At 38.2% G+C, this 9,121-nt stretch overlaps 1 long non-coding RNA gene and 1 pseudogene across 1 annotated transcript; both read left to right on the forward strand.

The window, feature by feature from the left end:
• Window positions 1–61: 61 nt before the first annotated feature.
• On the forward strand, window positions 62–747 carry LOC147502492 (uncharacterized). The gene is made up of 3 exons (XR_015220009.1): window positions 62–293; window positions 563–623; window positions 708–747. It is a non-coding gene; the product is annotated as an uncharacterized LOC147502492 (long non-coding RNA).
• Window positions 748–4,082, forward strand: LOC147502493 (nucleoside diphosphate kinase III, chloroplastic/mitochondrial-like; annotated as a pseudogene).
• Window positions 4,083–9,121: the final 5,039 nt, after the last annotated feature.

The raw sequence follows: 9,121 nt of genomic DNA on the forward strand, positions 1-9,121 counted from the left end.
ATGTTTGTTGTGAGTCCCTCAATTGAAAATTGGGAGTAAAATAAGACGTAAAAGCGGTTTTTGGTGTTGAGGTTTTGTGATGATGTATAGGATTTGTGTTTTATGTTCTTGCTACCGTCCGTTGTATCATTGTTAACTCTGTTTGAATACTATGATTAACGTAGTCTTTCTTCATTCTGGCATTTTCGTTAAGAGCTCTTGCAGTTGGGAGCTGCTGTGATTTCTTCCGACATTCCTGAGCCTTCTATTGATGACTTGGCGGATCAAGTTGTTGAAGTTCTCAACTTCTTTGGGTAATATACTATACATTACATATATATATATCTTTTAAATCCCAGATTAATCTTGGTGTATGTAAGCAAATGTATCATTGTTTGGAATTTTGTGGACAATGACAACCCGGATCCCGGAGTAGCCTAGCCATTTGGGCAGATGGTGTAAGAGAGAGAAATCTGTTTCTTCTTCAGCAGTTGATGGATGTTCATGGTTTTCTTCATTGGTCATTGCCTGAAAAAACAAGTTTTATGCTACTCTTCTTAATGCTTCACTATTTTCTTTTCAGGCTTGGTGTAGTGATGTGTCTGGGGGTTACGGCGGGTGCTTACGTCCTTACCCTATTTGCCGTATGTTGGATCCCTATATGAGATTGTTCATTATTACTTTTTAGGATGGTTTTGAATATTTTTTTCCTTTCTATTTATGTGCAGATAAAGTATAGGCAGCGTGTCCTTGGTGCTGGTTTGTTTCATTTCAGCTTCCAAATCTTCACCTCTCTGTGCTGGTTTGTTTCTTTAACTATTTTTTCAATTCAATCTACATTTCTCAATAACATAGGGAAGATTTATAATAATTGATTATTGTTATTGTGTAGAAGGGAGAGCAGTTGCCGCTGCAACAACTACTTCATTCAGGGGAAAAGCACCTGCTGTCGCCTCGTTTTATGGAAGAACAGAGTCGAGGAATGTGCCCAACGGATGGCTCTCTGGACTGCTCGCCCTTCCTGCTGCAGGTTTACATTTATATATATTTATTTATTTTTGGGTGTTTGGTTGTTTAATTGATGATGGGCTGTTTTTATTTTGGTTAAAATAGTGAAGAAGCTGCGAAAGATGCTATAATTTATAGTTATAAGGCTGCTGCTAGTGGATTTTCTGCTAAACTTACTCCTGAACAAGTTTCTCAGATCTCAAGTATGTTATTTTGTTTCTTTCTGTTTTGTACTTTCAATTAAAGCTTGGGATTGGTATGGTTGTTGCAATTTGTGATTGAATTGAAGAGTTTAGGTTGTTTAAATAATGCTAGTTATAATGATTTGTTGGATTGAGTTGTTTTTATTGGTCCATGAATTTGATGAAAATAGATTTTATAGGGTGTCATTATTGGAGCTCATTCGAATATGAAAGTCATTAATTGGCACACCACCATTACCAGATCCTTGACTACACGGAAATGATTAATTGAAATGAAGAAATAATGAGTCCTTTCGTCTTGTGCCCCTTGGAGAGCCATTTACTGACAGTAAGAATTTAGCTTTGAAAACGGGTTTAGATCCAAGAAGCTTAAAAGAAGCATAAAACACTGATAATCATTTATAATCATTGTTTAAAGTAAAAGGAGATTATGTATTGAGTAGATGATGTTCTGGGCAAAATGAAGAGGGCCCCTGTCCTTGTTGGAGTTATAGCAATGTGACATTCGCAACCTCTTCAACATAAACTATATATCATATAAGTATAGTGGGTCGGAATAAAAGGCGTGGGATGCATTCTAAATTTGGATGATATTCTAGACTTCTCCCGACATTTATATACATTACTCCCCTGAACTATATACTCATCTTTTCACTACCATTATTTCCTCAGTTGATCAAACCTTTCTACTAATCCTTTCATTTCATTTTTGGAATTTGTACACAAATCGATATGATTAACACATCTTATATTTGTCTTTTCAACTTGTGCATATTTAGCACTGAGCTCTCTTAGGTGCTATGCTTGATTTCTGAAATTTAACTTCTCATTTTGTCTCTTTTGAGTTCCATGATGTGCAATTAAGCCAATAATTAATTTCAAAGAGACATGTTAACAATTACAAATCCTTTTTACGTTTTACTAAAACATTAGCTTTTGGGTAAATTGAATTGCAATCTATCTCGCTACACCAGTTCATGTAACTAAAGTCTCTCAGTACTTTTGATGAACCGATCAAATCATCTCACTTGGTTTCTTTCATTTGGATGATCTCATTATGAAATGGTTCACAATCAAAGTCATTTTAACCCCAAATAGCTTAATATTGGACTAGGAGCATTCATTTTTTTTTGTATCGTTTGCTAACTTGCTATCAATTAATACCTTCCATTTTTTTCGATTTCAAAATACTTAAGTCAATTGAACACAGCGATGAAGTATGAATTATATAATTAGATAGAAAATATATTGACTTTATATACCGAAAACAAAGATTCTTATTTTTGAGCTTTTAGCGCCCATAATTCTTTATCATAGTTGTTGTGCACTCGCCTAGGCTATGATCTAGTACCTAAGGGTGGAATTTGAGCCGAGGGCTCGGAGCTCGGCTTGGGCTTGGCTCGTTTAAGCTCGGCTAGAGCTCACTCGTTTACTATATGAGCCAAGCTCGAGCTCAAATAAAAGCTCGTGTAACAAATGAGCTTGATGAAGCTCGGCTCGTTTAGTTCAAATAGCATATTTATAGTGTAAAATAACCGAGGGCTCGGAGCTCGGCTTGGGCTTGGCTCGTTTAAGCTCGGCTCGAGCTCACTCGTTTAACTATATGAGCCGAGCTCGAGCTCAATTTAAAGCTTGTGTAATTAGCGAGCCGAGCTTGAGCATGGTAAAGCTCGGCTTGTTTGGCTCGAATTCCACCCTTACTAGTACCTAGGCTCAAAGCTAAGTTACATTGAACAGATAAATGTAGTGATTGACATGGCGAAATATAAAAAATTGAGGTATATTACATGCTTTGTGTCCGACACGAACATGTGGATAAGTTGACGACATGGATTACCTTCATAATATGTCGTGTCCATGTAACATAGCCTCAAACCCTGGCTAATGTCTTGTCATTGTGATTTAAAAAAGCGAACTATGTGACTTAATTAGAAAATCCTGTTTTGTTCATTTCTGATTCTGAATTAATGGTCTATTCTTGTAGTTTACATGCTTAAGGAGCAGGATGTATATGCTGCAGAGGTATGAACTACTCTAGATGAATCTTCTCTGGGCTGCACACTTTTTGTTATACTGTTTGTTAACATCCATTTGCACTTTGTTTATTCAGATGGAGCACACTTTTATTGCAATTAAACCTGATGGAGTGCAGAGAGGTTTGGTAAGTCTCTAGACATATTTTATTTTGCAGACCACCTAAGTCAGCAGACTGTATACACTAGCCACCTTTTCCAAAGGACTAGACTGTTTCTATTAGCTTGGATTTTGCATTTGAGTATGGCACATTATTAGAAATATCTCTTCTATCCCTCTCCATCAACCCAATTTGTTTTGTCGAACTCATCACTTGAAAACTTCTGAGTCTGTCCTTTCTTGGAGTCGATTATTGGGTTTCCACTATTTGCTTCTTTTTCATTCTTGGACACGCCTTAAACATTTTCATTTTTGACCGGATCGCAAGAAATTATGTCACGCTTTGAGCGCCAAGGTTTTAAATTAGTGGTCATTAAGTCGGTGGTTCCTAACAAGGAGTTCACGAGAAACATTACCACGATCCGAAGGAGGGCCTTTCTTTAGCGGTCTCTATGACTTCCTTGGCTATGGACTGTGCTTGCCATGGTTAGGATCACAAACATTCCCTTGCTTCATGACAAACTCTTCTCCTTTGCAAGTCTGAAGTTAAGTATTTAAATGTATATAGGTCTGGGAAGGCGAAGGAGTTATAAAATATGGGAGGAAACTTATTGGAGCTCTGGACCCACGTAAATCGAGCCAGGAACTATATGTGGTGATCTTGCGGTTGTGGTTGGGAGGTAGATAATTCTTACCTGAAGACAACTTTAGTTTTGTTCCCTTCATTTTATTCCCTTCATGTCTTATGGTTTGTTTCATCTGTACGGACATTGTTCAAGTTCTCTAAGTATCTCTCTTAAGTATTTGGTTTATGTGGATTTGGAATAGGGGTAGAAGTTGAAAGTTGCAAGTTTTTTTTTTTTTTTTTTTTTTTTTGACAATCAATATCATTTTGTAGCATCCTTATGTTTATGGGCTGTTCTTGACAACCCACTCCTACTGCTGTTAGTGTCCCACTAACCGCCTTCCCCCATAATGAGAGGTGAGGTTTTCCTTGAAAGCTCCGTAATGAGTAGATGCCATGACTGTAACCCTGGTCTTGTAGGAACCTAGACGATGTGGGACTAAAATACTTTCACCCTGTGTGCTAGGGGCTTTTCCAACACAACTGTGTAGTATGACATCCTCTTCCGTAAGTAGCTTTCTTACCTAATTACCGGCCTGCAGGGCAGTACACCCTATTTATGGTTATGATTTGGACTGTATATTTAAAGCCAGAAGGAACATTTGTGTGGTTGCTTCTGTAATTGGTTCCAAATACTTGGCTTTGCTTTTTGCGTATAATGACCATGTTCAGATATTAACCACGAATACTTATTTTTCTTTCCTTTTATTTGTTTTTTTGTTTTTATAACGGATGGCGGTTATCTGCTTGAACTCCTCGGGGGCATGGATGGTCGAGGCCCGCAATTGGGATTGTTGAGCTTTCTCAAAGTGTCATTCAGTGCTTGTTTTGGAAGGACTAGTTACTACTGGTTTCCTTTTGTACTAGATCGGGCAATTCATCCGTATCACGCTTACTTCCTTGCTTACAAAATGGTCACAAAATGCAAATTTACTCTTGCGTATATTAAATACTCTTCGCAATAATTGGTTCTTTTGTTAACACAATACTTAAAATCAGCCTTTCTTGATAAGAAATATTGAAGGGGTGTGAGGGAATCTCATCACAAATGTAAACAAAGAGGCAACAAAACTATGCAAAATTAAATGCAAGTTACACCGGATATCCCTGGTCCCCAATCTGCCGTTACTATATCCAAAGAATAGCCCCTCTCAATTTACATAGAAGTTCACAGCCATATGGTGGCCTTAGTGTTTCGTATTGTCAGATGCAGGGAAGAAGTTTCTTTGTACAGTTTGTTGCACATATACAATATACTTTATAGTGTTGAACCCTACTGTCATATAGCTGGTCTCTAACATTCTTTTGAGCAGTCTGTTCCTCTTAGTGCAAGAAAGGGATCTCAAGCGGATCAACCGGGCGATGCACCATTTTTGCGGTTTTGCCACATTTTAGTGAAGTCATTTTGAAAAAGATTGCACGCAAGGTAAGTTCATCCAATTACATTTGGTATTCTACTTCAAGAGAAAGGTGTTATTGGTCACGTAAAGAGTATCATCCGATAAGGTTGTTAGACCTACCGTAATCCTTGAATGGTTTTTCGAGGATGTGGATGAAATTCTTTTTGGTCAGTGGTATATTGAATCAAAAAGATGTTAATAGTGGACCAAGCTATTCTTTAAAGCATGCAATCGACAGAGTCCATATAGGTGCCTGCTTTATAAGTCAGTACACTATATCACAGGCCCGAGCTACTTGTACAACTACAAACTTGTCAATCATTTGTATCTGGCGTATACCGCATTGAATATTTGTACGATCGTGCACTGCATGGAAACATGTAAAAGCCGGCCAAAAAGTATAAGCATGAAATTTCAGGCAAGAGCATCCCACTACATGTCCGTACTCCGTACTATAATTGTTGATGCTATTGTCATCTACTCTTCTCCATAGAGCTCAAGCATCATAGGTGTCTAAGTCATGTTGAGTGGTGGGATAGCACATTCAACGATCTGTTCTTAGTTTACACAGAATCATTCTTTTTTCCTTGATAGTAGTATACTACTATTGTTAGATCTTATTCTATTTTTTCGAGGGACACAGTCCACCGGTATTCTACTATTCTTTTCTTTGTGCATCTAGGCGAATTTGGCATTTCCAACCCCCTCTTTAAGTACAAGAAAGATTTTGTTTGATTTTGAGATTTGGTCATGGGCACATTAAATTTGATAGATGTAGACCTAGGAATTTGGTGTGTTGTGCCTGGAAGTGGCATCTGGGAAGTGACCTCCTAATTATGGCACACAACTTGCACTTTAAGGAGCCTAGTAGGCCACTGATTACTGAGAGTTCTCAAGTGAACAAATTAAGTCTGGATTAACCATGACTGCTCCCCGCAACTTGTCTACCTTTAGTTCGTTGCTCAAAGTTAATATTGTTTTATTTAATATTTAGTGACAAGTTTTAGTTTATCTTATAAATGTATTTTGGTAGATTTTCTCCCGTTTATATGTTTAATCTTAGTAATACAACCACCGTGGGCCATGACTAGTTGAGCTACTAGACACTTGACAATCACACACCACAACATGCGCACTCACTCATAGTTAGGCTTTCACTTGACAATCAAGTGTTACTATTTAAAATATGGATATTCAAACGCGTGATTAATTGCGGTTCTTCGGTTATATCACTGATCATTGTTATGTGTATACCTTCACTTTGTCCTAGCTTTCTTATAGATTGTTATGATTATTTTAGGTTCTGGAGGAGATTAGATTGGGTTTAGAGTTGAACGATTATAGTTTTCAGCAAAGACGCATTGCACATATGCGTTTCTTGGGGGAGCTCTACAACTATGAGCATATAGATTCCTCTGTTATTTTTGAAACACTATATCTGATTCTCGCTTTTGGCCATGGGACATCGGAGGTATGAAATTGTAAATTTTCTTCTGATAAACTTCTTTGAGTAGAACTTGGTACTTTTAAAATAGTTGCAAAGGATAGAAGGAATAGCCGAAGGATAAAGGTTAGGACAAAGGATATTCCGCTCCTGTTAAACAGTAGCAAGGGATAGAAGGAATAGCCGAAGGCAGGACTTCTTGACTCCTAAATCATAGGTAGGGGGTTAAAAATCTCATTATAGGTTGGTTGATACCTTTACATCTGACTCTGCCATCTGTTGGAACTGCTTTTTGTAGTTGAGCTTGTTTGCTTGATTTACTTGATGTTTAGCCTTGCTTATTTTATTGTTTCATTGGTGATAACTTTATGACACGAGGTTTTTTAATGGTTTGGCATTTACATGTACAATTTAGTTCAAAATCTATTAGTTTTTTACTATTTTTGTCTTCTTATTTGATCTGTACCTTCATGAATGTGATCGAGTTATAACTTTGATAAGTTCTTTCTAAGCTTTTAGCCATGGGCACCAATTTACGCATATAGGAGGTGCATAGTTTCACATGCATTGCCAACTTGAGTGTATATTAGGTTTATTAATGTTTCTAATAAATTTACTTACATTGATTTTATTTTTTTTAAATTTGTTGTGCATTGGTCTATTGGTTGCCGTGAAGTAGTAGAATCAAGAAGAAGCTCGAAAGTGGATCTTTGCTCAAATTAGCATGTTATAGACATTATTTGTGGAATTTTAGTTTTGAATAATTAGCCTAAATTTAGTTGAACGTTGTTAAGATTATGTGAGACGATGTTTTTCAAAAAAATAGTTATGTGAATTCTTTAAGATCTTTTTGTATTGAATGATTTAGTAATGAAATTCATTTTGTTATGATTTGTGGTGAATTGTTATAGAGTTATTGTGTTCTATAAAAAAATGTTTTGGGCAGGATTATGTAAATGGAAATGTACGTATATGTATGAATTGCACCATTTGCAATGCTAAATCGTCCCAAATAAAGCACCGGAGTTTATATCATTCGCAACAATTTTAGTGTAGCTAAAAGCTTTGATTCTATAGTAACGTAGACATCTTTTGCCACGCTTGGTGTGTGGCTAAATTTTTGGGCGCCTTTTGCCACGCCAAATGTTCAAATAAATATTTAAATTTTCCGCTACTATGTAGGCAAATATTTAAACTTTCCTCATAAATCGAAATAGTGTTGCAAAAGGTTGCCTTTTTACCTAGTTGTGTAGCTAAAGGTATCACTTTTGCAACGCCATCCTAGTTGTTACAAGCTCTCTTTTGTGACGCCATGCGCTGCAAATAGTTTGAAAAAAATTTGAAATTAATTTAATTTTAATAAATGAAGTAGCAACGGAATTAGTGTATTAGCAAAGACCCTCAGCGCCGCGAACAAACTAGGAACATTTGCCACGCCACCTTTGGCGTTGCATTTGAGTATTTGAGACGCACTTTTTAGCCACGCCTTTGCAACGCCATCTGGTGCGTTGCGACAGATCTTTTGCCACGCTCAAAGGCACCTTTAGCGATGGAGTATGGCGCTGCTAAAACCATGCTCTGTTGTAGTGATGGTTACTATATCAGGAACACCAGCAAAACTGCGGATGGATGAAAAACCGGCAAGCGGAGGAGAGACGAAGGAGTATGGTGGCCGGAAAAACAACGGGCAAGTCAGACAAGACAAGAGGGAAAAGGAATTGTCGGCATGTGAAAGGGCAGAACAAGACAAGGGAACAGGGGACGGAGGATGCAAAGATACCCGGTCTCCGTGTACGAGACAACGGCTAGTTTAACGGTCATAAACTTAATGGGCCAAGTGCAGATAGCAGCAATGGGTAGGGGTAACAACTCGACTGGATTCGGGATGCTGGGCTCAAGCCCAAAGGGGATTGGAGAAAGGGCTGAGGGGGAAAAGAGCTTAGATAAAGCCCAAGGAGGACGATATGGGCTGGATATGCAGGGGGCCCAACCCCAGCAAAATGAGGACAGCTGGAGCATAGCTGTGGAAACTGAATCAGATCAAGGGGATAAGAAGACAGAGAATCTAGAGCTGCGCGAGGGAGAGATCTCTAGCCACAGGGCTACCGCAGTGGTGGTGGATATCGAGGGGGCTCGACAAGATGGATTGGTCGCCCAACAAAAAACTGATATTTCCCAGGCTTCCCACCAGCCTCATGAAAGGCCTGCCCCTGTACCAGCGCTGGGTAGCACATCAACAGGTGGAGAACACATTTTTCTATTTGAAAGTAGGACAACGCGTGGTAGGGGAGTTAAGGTCATGGTCTCGAAAAGGAAAAAAGGTAGGGGA

Source organism: Coptis chinensis, chromosome 4 (genome assembly GCF_015680905.1).
Source record: "Coptis chinensis isolate HL-2020 chromosome 4, ASM1568090v1, whole genome shotgun sequence".
In the NCBI taxonomy this organism is placed as follows: Eukaryota; Viridiplantae; Streptophyta; class Magnoliopsida; order Ranunculales; family Ranunculaceae; genus Coptis; species Coptis chinensis.